Here is an 11,892-nt window from a genome sequence, read left to right as displayed (position 1 = left end):
GACTGCCGAGGTGTCGGAGGGGCAGAGGGAGCATCGGGGGCCCCGAGCCCCGGAGCAGAGCGGCTCCCGGGACTGGCTGGGTGCGTGACTGAATAAAGACCTGCGGTCCCTTTTGCCCTCGCGGCTGCGTTTGTGCGTGGTTTGCACGGGACGAGGGGCTGCGCCAGAGCCCAGGGGAGGAGGGGACGGGCTGTGGGGCAGGGGCGACGGCCCCCTGTTCCTGCCGGGCTCCAGCCGTGGGCCGGGGCCGCCCCAGGTGCGGGCAGCACGGCTGATGGCGACGGCCCCTCCCTCTGCCGGTGGAGGGCCCGGTGCTGCCGTGACCGGGGTGGCCGTGGAGGGGCCGGTGCGAGCCGAGGGAGGAGCGGAGCCGTGACCGGGCTGCGGCTGCAGGGAGGGAGAAGGTGAGCGCGGGGCGGTCGATGGAGCGGCGGGTCCCGGGGAAAGCCCCGAGGCGGGCGAGGGTACCTGCCGAGCGGGGTCCGTGTGGGAGGCAAGGAGCGGCGGGGGTCCAGCGCCGTTTCGGGCACGGTGTCCCCGCAAGCCGAGGCCCGCAGCTCCCGCGGCGTGCTGGGAGCTGTAGTGCTGGGGCGCGGGGCGCGCTGTCGGTCACGCTACTCCCCGGGGCATGCCGGGAGGTGTAGTCTTCCGGCTGCCGGGCGGCCGAGCCCTGCTAGCCAGGGCATGCCGGGAGGTGTCGTTTTCAGGGACTCGGCTGCCGGGCAGCCGCATTGCTCTCGGGCATGTGCGACGAGGCGTTGTGCTTGGTCCCGCCACAGCCCCCGCTGCGCGGGACGAAGGGTAGTTCTGTGGTCAGTTCCGTGTGTTTTTCTGCAGCCTTCCCGCTGCGTCCGGTCCCCAGAAAGCGGTGCGGCCGCGCCTCGACCGGGCGTGCCGCAGGGCTCGCCGCTGCCACCCGGTGAGCAAAGTTCGTTACTGCGGCTCGGGTGGCGCCAATGCGCGGTGGCGCCGAGTCCAAGAGCTCGCTGCTGCCACCCGGTGACCAAAGTTCGGTACTGCGGCTCGGGAGACGCGAATGCGCGGTGGCGCCGTGTCCAAGAGCTCGCTGCTGCCACCCGGTGACCAAAGTTCGGTACTGCGGCTCGGGAGACGCGAATGCGCGGTGGCGCCGTGTCCAAGAGCTCGCTGCTGCCACCCGGTGACCAAAATTCGGTACTGCCGCTCGAGTGGCACAGGTGCTGTGCGCGCTGGGAGGAGCCGTGCCCTGTGTGTCCGGTGCTGCAATAAAGGACGCCTGCCTGCTTGCTGAAATGCCCAAACGGCTTCAGAGGGTCTTTGTGTTTGCCCAATGACGGCACCGTGGGATCCAGCCGTGGGCCGGAGCCGGAGGAGCCCCAGGTGCGGGCAGCACGGCTGATGGCGACGGCCCCTCCCTCTGCCGGTGGAGGGCCCGGTGCTGCCGTGCCCCGGGTGGCTGTGGAGGGGCCGGTGCGAGTCGAGGGAGGAGCGGAGCCGTAGCCGGGTTGCGGCTGCAGCGAGGGAGAAGGTGAGCGCGGGGTGTGTGGGGGTGTGGATGGAGTGGCAGGTCCTGGGGAAAAGCCCCCGGGAGGTCGGGGGCAAGGAGCGGCGGGGGTGCGGCGCCGTGTCGCAGCCGCGAGTCGGGGGCTGCCCGGAGCGGGAGGCGCGCGGCAGGGCGCTGCCCGGAGCCGTGCGGAGGCGCCGCCCCCTGCCGGCGGCGCCGCCCCCTGCCGGCGGCGCGCGCTGCCTGGACCCGGAGGTGGGGCCGGGCGTGGGCGCCGCGCCGTGTCCGCTGGCGCCGTCCCCTGGCCGCGATGCGGTACTGCAGCCCGGCGTTCCGCGCAGGGACTGGGGACTGGCCACTCCGGCGCGCCGTCGGCACGTGGCGCATGCGCGGTACGGCGCAGCAGCATGGCGGCGCCCTGGTGTCGGGTGCCGGGGCGGCGGGGGAGCGGAGAGGCCAGCCGTGAGGCGCGGGCTCCCCTGCGACGGGTGCGGGGGTGCGTGGTGGCTGCCCGAGGGTGGTGGGACGGGAAGCTTCGAGCCGCCCGCTGCGGCAGGCTGCCGGTGCGCTGGAGGCGAGGCGGGTGCGGGCAGCCCCGGGGCCAGAGGCGGGAGGTGACGCAGGGTGAGGGGGGAAGGATGCGGGCACCCCCCCCAACTCGGCAGCGCTCCCCGGCCCCGCTCGCCCCGCGCAGCCGCCCCCAGCTCCAGCACGTCCCCTGAAGCCTGTCCCGGAGCCCCCGGCCTCCCCCAAGGCCCGTGGTGCGGGCGGCACACTGGGCCTCGAGCGTGCCTCGGCCTCCCTTAACGCGGTCGCCGCTGCTTCTTTCTCTGTGGCAGGGGCCGCGCTGAGGACGCGTTTGTCCGTTCCTGCCCTGGGGATGCCGTTGGCTGCGCCCGCTCCAGGCTTGTGAGGGCTGTGTGTGCCGGGCCTCGGTCTCCTGGCGTCGTGGGGGCGAAAAGGGAGAGGCGGAGCGTTGAGTGGCTGCGGACGGGAGCTGGCGGGGCTGAAGCTGGAGAGTCCCGAGAAGGCTGAAGAAGAAAAAAAAATGGAAGGCCACCTGGCTGGAAGCTGCCTGGCTCCGCAGGCAGGAGAGAGCCTGCCTCTGCGGGTGAGGAAGGCTCCCTCTTGGTAGCCTGCAGCAGGCCAGGCCGCCAGCGTGTCCCGCAGGGTCTGTATGTGTCACCAGCAGCAGCATGGTACGGTTGTGGAGCGCGTGAGCGAGCGAGGCTACGTGCCTAGGGAGCCTCGTGTCCTGAGAGCCGCGACACATGCGCGTTTTTTCTTAGGTGTAGGACAGCCAAGCGACCGGACTTACGGAAGAGGAAGGGAGGAGCGCAGGAGAGAGAAGCGCCTGAAGCGGCAGAGTCTCCCGACAGCGCCGAGAGCGAGATCTGCGGTGAGTGGCGGGCCTCCGGGGCCCTGTCGCCCCTCTTCTGCGTCCCGGGCCCTCCCCTGGATCCTTCTCTCTCCCACGCTGCTGTGATTGTTTTGTTTGTTTTTTTTTTCTTTTTCCTTTTCTTTTCCTTTCCCTGTACCTCCCGTCTTCTGTCTGTGTTTGTGTCCTGCTACCTCTCCCTCTTTTTCTCCCTCCAGAATTTCTTTAGCCGGCTCCCTGTCTCTGTTTCTCTGTCCTGCTGCCTGTCCGGTCGTTTCTTGCTATACGTCCCTGTTCAGCCAGCTCTCCCTTTTTGCCTTTCTCTCCTTCTCTGTCCTGCTTCATGGCCCTTTCTCTCCGTCCTGTAGCCCCTTGCTGGTTTGTTTTGGGGTTTCCCTGCACACACCCCCCCGCCTCCCCTCTTCTTGGTCTCTTTGTCTAGATCTGACCCTTTCTTTGTTTCTCGGTCCCTTTTTTCCTGTTCACTGTCCTTTTTCTCTCTCTGCCTGTGTGTCCTGTGCTCCATTGCCATCTTTGTCTCTCCTTTCTTCTTCATCTCCTCCCCCTGCCCCTGTCTCTCTCTCCCTCTTTCGCGCTCACCGGCCCAACATTTTCGTGCTCCGTCTCTGCAAGGCTCCTCGTCCCTGTTTTTCTTGATTTCTCTACCTCTCTGGCGTTTTCTTTCGACCCTTCTTTCTCTCTGAGCTCCTCGGTCTTCTCCCGTGTCTTATTTTCATCTTCCTAGGGCTCTGCCCTGCTCCCCGTCACTTATTTTCTCTCTCCGTTTCTCTGCCCTGCTCCCCCTCGCTCTCTTTCTTTCTCCGTTCCCCTCTGCTGCTCCACAGCAGTGTTTTTCCTTTCTCCGGCTCTCTGACCTGCTCCCCGCCCACCCAGGTTGGCCGTCCCAGGTTTTGTGCTGTTTTTTCCCTTCTCCGCCTCTCTCTCCTGCTGCCCAGCCGAGGCGTTTCCCCCTCCGTCTCTGTCCTGCTCCCCTGTCTCTTATTTTTGCCTGTCTTTCACTTTATCCTGCCTCCCTGTCCCCTTTTTCTCTCTCAGTATCACCTTGTCCCACTCCCTTTCTTTGACAATCTGTCCTGCTCCTTGTCCTTCTCTTTCCCTTCTCTGTCATTCCCCATCCTTCTTCTGGCCTTTCTTCCTTCTCTTTCTACCCTGCTGCCGCAGTGCTTCTTTCTCCATCGCTGTCCTGCTCCCTGGCCCTTGTTTCCTCTCGCCGTCACTCTGTCCTGGTTCCTGTTCCCCGGTTTTTCTGTCTCTGTGTCTCTGTCCTGCTGCCTGTCTGGTTGTTTCTTGCTATACGTCCCTGTCCAGCCGGCTCTCCCTTTTTGCCTTTCTCTCCTTCTCTGTCTTGCTTCCCGGCCCTTTCTTCTCTTCCTCTCTCTCTGTCCACTAGCCCCTTGCTGGTTTGTGTTGGGGTTCCAACCCTAACCACCCTCTTCTTCGTCTGACCCTTTCTTTGTTTCTTAATACCTTTTTCCCTGTTCACTGTCGTTTTTCTCTTTCTGTCAGTGTGTGGGGACGGGGGTGGGAAGCTTGGGGCGGGGAGTGGAGGCTGGAAAGAGGTAGGAGGTTGCAGAGGGGTGGGAAGCTGAACTATGTAGAGGCCAGCAAAATGGGAGGTAGGAGGCTGATGAGGGGTGGGAGGCTGGGGGCGAGAGTAGAGACCAGAAAAAGAAGGAGGCCGGAAAGGGGTGGGAGGCCGCAGCAGGGTGGGAGGCCGGGGGCGAGAGTAGAGGCCAGAAAGAAAAAAAGGAGGCCGCAGAGGGGTGGGAGGCCGCAGAGGGGTGGGAGGCCAGGGGCGAGAGTAGAGGCCAGAAAAAAAGGAGGCTGGAAAGAGATGGGAGGCTGGGGGGTGTGAGTAGAGGCCAGAAAGGCCCTTTTCTTCCGGCTTCTTCCCTGTCTTTATCTCTCTTTCCTGCCTTGTTTATTCCTCTGATTCAAGTTCTCTCTCGATCTGTGAGTTCTGCTTCCCACTCATCATATTCTCTCTCTTTCTCTGTCCTATTCCTGCATACAGTGTGCAGTGAGGCTTCTTGTCTAGGAAGCCGCGTCTCGTATGAGCTCTAAGACAACCACATGCATTTTCTCTCAGGTGGAGGCGAGCCAAACGATTTGAGTTACAGAAGAAGAAGGGAAGAGAGAAGGAGAGAGAAGCATCTGAAGTGTCCAAGTCTCCCGGCAGCACCGAGAGTGAGAGCTGCGGTGAGTCCTGGGCCCTCGGGGCCCTGTCACCCCTCTTCTGCATCCTGGGCCCTCCCCTGGCTCCCTCTCTTTCCCACACTGCTACGATTATTTTTTTTTCTGCTCTTGTGTACCTTCTTTCTCCATCTGTCTCTGACTTGTCCCCATCTTTTAGGTCCTCCCTCTTTCTGCCCTGCAGCCCGTGGCGTTTTTTTCCTTCTTCCCCTCTTTCTGTTCAGCTCCCGGTTACTACTTTTGCTTTCCTCCTGCTCTGTAGCCTGTCAGTACTTTTGCTGTCTCTGGTGCTCTTTTGTCTGGCTCCTTGTCCCTTGATTTGAGGCCTTCCTTCTCGGCTCCATAGCGCGTCACAGATCTACTGCTTTCTCCATGTCTATTCTATTCTATTTCCTCATCTCTCTTTGCCCAGGTCCCTGCCGCTATTCTTTTTTCCTCTTTCAATGCTACAGGGTTTTTTTTTGCATCTCCTTCCTGCTCCCCGTTCTTCATTTTCGGTCTCTGTCCTGCTCCCTCTTCTTCTTTCTGCTGCCACTCTTCCTCTCTTCCTGCTGCTTCTTTCTCCATCTCTGTGGGACTGCCTGTCCCCGTGCTTCTCTCGCTGTCCCTTTCCCTGCTTCGTGCTTTCTCGTTACACCGCCGCTGTCCAGCCATCTGTCACTTTTCTCCTCTCTTGTAGTGGCCTGCACCCTGCTCCTCATTTTTGGCGGCCTCTGCCGAACAGCGCATCGCTCCGGGAGCCGACTGACCGACTGTTCCCTGCTGGAGCAACGGGCGCAGTTGCGGGAAGGACTGCCGAGGTGTCGGAGGGGCAGAGGGAGCATCGGGGGCCCCGAGCCCCGGAGCAGAGCAGCTCCCGGGACTGGCTGGGTGCGTGACTAATAAAGACCTGCGGTCCCTTTTGCCCTCGCGGCTGCATTTGTGCTTGGTTTGCACGGGACGAGGGGCTGTGCCAGAGCCCAAGGGAGGAGGGGACGGGCTGTGGGGCAGGGGCGACGGCCCCCTGTTCCTGCCGGGCTCCAGTCGTGGGCCCGGGGCCGGGGGAGCCCCAGGTGTGGGCAGCACGGCTGATGGCGACGGCCCCTCCCTCTGCCGGTGGAGGGCCCGGTGCTGCCGTGACCGGGGTGGCCGTGGAGGGGCCGGTGCGAGCCGAGGGAGGAGCGGAGCCGTGGCCGGGCTGCGGCTGCAGCGAGGGAGAAGGTGAGCGCGGGGTGGGGGGGGAGGTGGATGGAGCAGCGCGTCCCGGGGAAAAGCCCCCGGGAGGGCGGGGTCCGTGTCGGGGACAGGGAGGGGCGGGGGTTCGGCGCCGTGTCGGAGCCGCGAGTCGGGGGCTGCCCGGAGCCGTGCGGAGGTGCCGCCCCGTGCCGGCGGCGCGCGCTGCCCCGACCCGGAGCGGTACTGCAGCCAGGCGTTGCGCGCAGGCTGTGGCCCCTCCGGCGCGCCGTCGGCGCGTGGCGCATGCGCAGTGCGGCGCAGCAGCATGGCGGCGCCCTGGTGTCGGGTGCCGGGGCGGCGGGGGAGCGGAGAGGCCAGCCGTGAGGCGCGGGCTCCCCTCCGGCGGGTGCGGGGATGCGTGGTGGTTGCCCGAGGGTGGTGGGACGGGAAGCTTCGAGCCGTCCGCTGCGACAGGCTGCCGGTGCGCTGGAGGCGAGGCGGGTGCCGGCAGCCCCGGGGCCAGAGGCGGGAGGTGACGGAAGGGAAGGGGGGAAGGAGGCGGGCACCCCCCCCAACTCGGCAGCGCTCCCCGGCCCCGCTCGCCCCGCGCAGCCGCCCCCAGCTCCAGCACGTCCCCTGAAGCCTGTCCCGGAGCCCCCGGCCTCCCCCAAGGCCCGTGGTGCGGGCAGCACACTGGGCCTCGAGCGTGCCTCGGCCTCCCTTAACGCGGTCGCCGCTGCTTCTTTCTCTGTGGCAGGGGCCGCGCTTGTCCGTTCCTGCCCTGGGGATGCCGTTGGCTGCGCCCGCTCCAGGCTTGTGAGGGCTGTGTGTGCCGGGCCTCGGTCTCCTGGCGTCGTGGGGGCGAAAAGGGAGAGGCGGAGCGCTGAGTGGCTGCGGACGGGAGCTGGCGGGGCTGAAGCTGGAGAGTCCCGAGAAGGCTGAAGAAGAAGAAAAAATGGAAGGCCACCTGGCTGGCAGCTGCCTGGCTCCGCAGGCAGGAGAGAGCCTGCCTCTGCGGGTGAGGAAGGCTCCCTCTTGGTAGCCTGCAGCAGGCCAGGCCGCCAGCGTGTCCCGCAGGGTCTGTATGTGTCACCAGCAGCAGCATGGTACGGTTGTGGAGCGCGTGAGCGAGCGAGGCTACGTGCCTAGGGAGCCTCGTCTCCTAAGAGCCGCGACACATGCGCGTTTTTTCTTAGGTGTAGGACAGCCAAGCGACCGGACTTACGGAAGAGGAAGGGAGGAGCGCAGGAGAGAGAAGCGCCTGAAGCGGCAGAGTCTCCCGGCAGCGCCGAGAGCGAGATCTGCGGTGAGTGGCGGGCCTCCGGGGCCCTGTCGCTCCTCTTCTGCGTCCCGGGCCCTCCCCTGGATCCTTCTCTCTCCCATGCTGCTGTGATTCCTCCTCCCCCCCCCCCCCCCCAGCTTTTCTTTTCCTTCCCTGTACCTCCCCTTCTTTTGTCTGTATTTGTTTCCCTGTCCCGCTCTTTTCCTCTCTATTCCTCATTCCCTGTCCTTGTTGCTGTTTTTTCTTTCTCCATCTCTGTGCCCTGCTGCCTATCTCTGTCCAGTTCCCTTTCTGTTTGCTGGGTTGTTTTTTTTTTTTTGCTCCTCATTCCTCTGCCTTGCCCTGTTCCGTCCTCTCACTCCCGCAGTGTCATGCTGTGTGTTACCCGTCCTTCTCCCTGTGGTTTTTTGTTCCTCTTGCTCTGTGCCTCTGTCCTGCTGCCTGGAAGTAATTTTTTATTCTCCGTATTTCTGTTATTCTGCCTGTGGCTATTTTTTTTGTTCTCTACCTCTCTCCTGCTCCCCACCCTCACCTTTCTCTCCCTGACGTTCTTTCCTCTTCCCAGTACCTCTGCTTTTCTGCGCCCTTGCACTCCATTTCCTCCGTCTCGCTCTATCACGCTGTCTTGCTCCCCATCCCTCCCTTTTCCTTTCTACCCTTCCGATGTGTGTGTCCCCCAAGTGCCCCTTTGACGTGTCCCAGTCTTTCTGTCTACACCCTCCTGTCATTCTCCTTCTCTTGCTCTTCTTGCTCTTTTTCTCTCTTTTCCTCTGTGCTGCGGCCCATCACTGTTCTTTCCTCCTCCATCCCTTTGTTGCGCTGCCTGTCCTTGTCAGTTTTGCCCTGTGTTCTGGCTCCAGTCTTGCCTTGTTTTCTGCATCTCTGTCCTTTTCCCTGTACTTTTTTCTCTCTGCTCCTCAGTCCTTCTCCCTCGTCTTGTTTTTCTCTTTCTGCCGTCCCTCTCTTTTTGTCTGTGACCCTCTGTGCTCTTCTCCTTCTCCCTCTCAGTTTGCGGTTGTCTTATGTGTCCCCTTCTCTGTCTCTCTCTTCTGCTGTCCTGCTCCCCAGCCCCATTATTTATTGCTTCACCCCTCGGTCTTGCTCTCAGTCCCTGTTTTCTCTTGTGCTCCACCTCGCTGCCGTTCTCTCGGTTGCTCTCGGTTGCTGTCTGTCCCAGCGTCCTGCTCCCTGTCGCGCTCTCTTTCACAGTATCTTTCTTTCTGGCGTCCTGTCCCTCACCGGTTTTCTCTGTCACTCTGTCCTTCCTCCTGTCTTTTCCTTGTGCCTCTGGCCTCCTACTCGTCGCTACTTTTTTCTTCCTTTCTCTACCTCTCTGCCTCTGTCCTGTCGCTTTCTTCCTCTCTCTGTCGCCAGCATTTCTTTCTCCATCTGTGCCCCCCTCCCTGTCCCTTTTCTCTCATTCTCTCTGTCCTCCATCCTCCCCGTAACTCTTTGTCTGTATATCTCCATACTGCTGCCTGTCCCTTTGTTTCTTGCTATATGCCCCTGTCCAGCTTGCTGTCCCGTTATTCTCCTCTGTCCTGCTCCTTGGCCTTTTTTCTCATCCTGCAGCCCATCACTGTTTTCACTTTCTCCACCTCTTTGTCCTGATCTGTGTGTCTCCTGCCCTCGTCCATCTGGCTTGTTGCCTGTACGTTTGTCTCCCTCCAGCGTTCTTTATTCCCCTGATTCAGTTTCTCTCTTGATCCGTCAGTTCTGCTGCCCGCTCGTCATTCTCTCTCTCTCTCTCTCTTTCCCTCTTGTCTTGTTCCTGCGCGTAGTGCGTGAGCAGGCGAGGCTACGTGTCTAGGGAGCCTTGTCTCGCCAGAGCTGCGAGACATGGACGTTTTCTCTTAGGTGGGAGACAGCCAAGCGACCGGAGTTACGGAAGAGGAAGGGAGGAGAGCAGGAGAGAGAAGCGTCTGAAGCGGCAGAGTCTCCCGGCAGCGCCGAGAGCGAGAGCTGCGGTGAGTGCCGGGCCCTCGGGGCCCCGTCGCCCCTCTTCTGCATCCAGGCTTTCCCCTGGATCCCTCTCTTTCCCACACTGCTGTGATTTTTGTTCTATTTTTTTCTCCCTGCCTCCCCCAACCCCCTCCCTTCTCCCGTGTACCTGCTTTCTCCATCTCTGTCTGACCAGCTCCCTGTCCCCATCTTTTAGGTCCTCCCTCTCTGCCCTGTTACCCGTCGCCATTTTTATTTATTTTCTCCGTCTCTCTCGGTCTGGCTCAAGGTCCTGATTTTTTTAAGTTCCTCCCTCTCTGCCCCATACCCTGTCACTTCTGCAGGTCTGTTTCTCCACCCTCTCCCTGTGCGGCTCCCAGCCCCTCTTTCGCACTTCCTCCCTCCGGAGCCTGCGGCCTGTTGCTTTCCCACCCTCTTATTTCTCTCTCTCTGTCTCTCTCTGTCTCCCCGCCCCTGTTTTTTCATTCCTCCTGTCTCTGCCCTAGAGCCCGTCAGGAGTTCTTTCATTCTCTGGCGCTCTCTTTCCAGTTCCCAGGCCCTGGTTTTCAGTGTTGTCCTCCTGTCTTCCCTGTGCCACGGCGCGATTTCATTTCTTTGGCCGTCTCTCCCGGTCCGGCTCCCCGCCAGGATTTTTTAATCCCCCCCTCTCTGTCTTGTAGCCCATTGCTGTTTTCTCTGTCTCTGTGTCCCTCTGTCCGGCTCCCTGTCTTTACTTATTATTTTTGTTGAATTCCTCCCTCTCTGCCCTGTACGCGGTGCTGTTTACACTTTCGTTCCCGGACGTCTCTCTGTAGATTGCTCCCAGTCCTGTTTTTTTTTAATTCCTCCCTCTCTGTCTGTCATGGTTTAACTTGGCAGCCGGCAACTAAGCACTAGAGAGCTGCTCGCTCACAGCCCCCACCCCCGGCCCGTTCCCTCCCCAGCGGGATGCGGAGGACAAATGGACCAAAGGTAAAACTTGTCGGTTGAGATAAAGACAGTTTAGTAAGGCAACAAAGGAAATACTGCTGATAATTCTAATAACGATGATAATAATTGCAACAACGCACATGCGAACCAAACTATACGCAGTACAGTTTCTCTCACCACCCGATGACCGGTGCACAGGCAGTCCCCGAACAGCGATTGCGGAACCCGGAAATCGCAAGTTTCGCTAAATTCCAAAATAGTTTGACCTCCCGGACGAGAGCGGGTTCCAACTCGCGGAAACGACAAGAGCTGATTCCTGCCCCGCAGCCAGCCCCCATTTATAAGCTGTGCGTGACGTCTGTGGTACGGAATATTTCCACTGGCCAGCTTGGGCTAGCCCTGTAGCCTGTCGCAGGTGGTGGTGCTGTGTTTCCCCCCCGGCCATTTCTTTCTCGTTGCGCTCTGTCCGGCTTCCTGTCCCTACTTTTCAGTTCTTCCCTCGCTGCCCTGTGGCCTGTTGCTATCTTCCCTTTTTCTGTCTCTCTGTGTACGGCTCCCGCTCCCTTCCTTTTTGAAATTCCTCCCTCTCCGTCTGGGAGCCCATCGTGGTTTTTCCTTTCTGCGTCTCTCTCTGGCTGGCTTCTGCTCCCTGGTTTTCAATTTCTTCCTTCTGGGCCCTTTAGCCTGTGGCAATTTTACTTCTTTCTCGGGCTCTGGATCCCAATTTTTTAATTCCTCCTCGTCTCCCCTCCTGCATCCCTTTTTCCAGCTCCCTCCCCGGCTCCCTATCCCTGTGGTTTAATTCCTCCCTCTCTGCTCTCTAGCTTTTGCTGTACTTCCTGTGTGCCTTGCTCCGCATCTGGCGCCTCGCCCCTGTCTTCGCATTCCTCCCTATAGCCCATCACTGTCCTTGTCTTTTGTCATCGATCTGGTCCAGATCCCTGTTTTTGCCGCCTTCTCTCTCTGCCTTATTGCCCCTGGCTATTTCTTCTTCCTCCCTCTCTGACTGCCCGGCTCCGGATCCCTATTGTTTCATTCCTCCCTCTCTGTCCTGTGGCCCGTCGGTATTTTTTCTTTCTCTGGCTCTCTTTGTCTGGCTCCCTGTCCCTGTTGTTCAGCTTCTTCCTTCTTGGCACTGTAGCGTGTTGTGATTCTGTTTCTTTCTCCACCTCTCTGTCTTCCCAGCTTCTCGTCCCTCACTTTTAAGTCCTCCCTCTCCATCCTGTTGCCTATTGGATTCAGCCCCGCCCCCCCCCCCCCCCCCTTTCAGTCTTTCTTGCTTCCCGTGCCTGTTTTTAAGTCCTCCCTCTCTGCCACATCACCCATTGCTTTTTTCTTTTCTCCATCTCTCTATGTCTGTCTCACTGCCCTTGTTTTTTAGTTCTTCCTCTCTGCCCTATGCCCTGCTGCTGTGTTTGCCTTTCTCGGTCCCTCCCTGTGCGGCTCCCTGTCCCCATTTATTAACTCTTACCTCTTCTTCCTGCACCCACCACTGTTCTCCGCGATCTC

General features: G+C 60.8%; 1 long non-coding RNA gene across 1 annotated transcript; it reads left to right on the top strand.

The window, feature by feature from the left end:
* Positions 1-2,130: 2,130 nt before the first annotated feature.
* On the top strand, positions 2,131-5,969 carry LOC142361519 (uncharacterized). Its single transcript, XR_012764150.1, has 3 exons — positions 2,131-2,882; positions 4,972-5,081; positions 5,755-5,969. It is a non-coding gene; the product is annotated as an uncharacterized LOC142361519 (long non-coding RNA).
* The last annotated feature ends 5,923 nt before the right edge of the window (positions 5,970-11,892 follow it).

The sequence above is a fragment of the Opisthocomus hoazin genome, chromosome 5 (genome assembly GCF_030867145.1).
Source record: "Opisthocomus hoazin isolate bOpiHoa1 chromosome 5, bOpiHoa1.hap1, whole genome shotgun sequence".
Lineage (NCBI taxonomy): Eukaryota > Metazoa > Chordata > Aves > Opisthocomiformes > Opisthocomidae > Opisthocomus > Opisthocomus hoazin.
The sequence above is the reverse complement of the archived record's forward strand: the minus strand, read 5'-3'. Positions and strand labels throughout refer to the sequence as shown.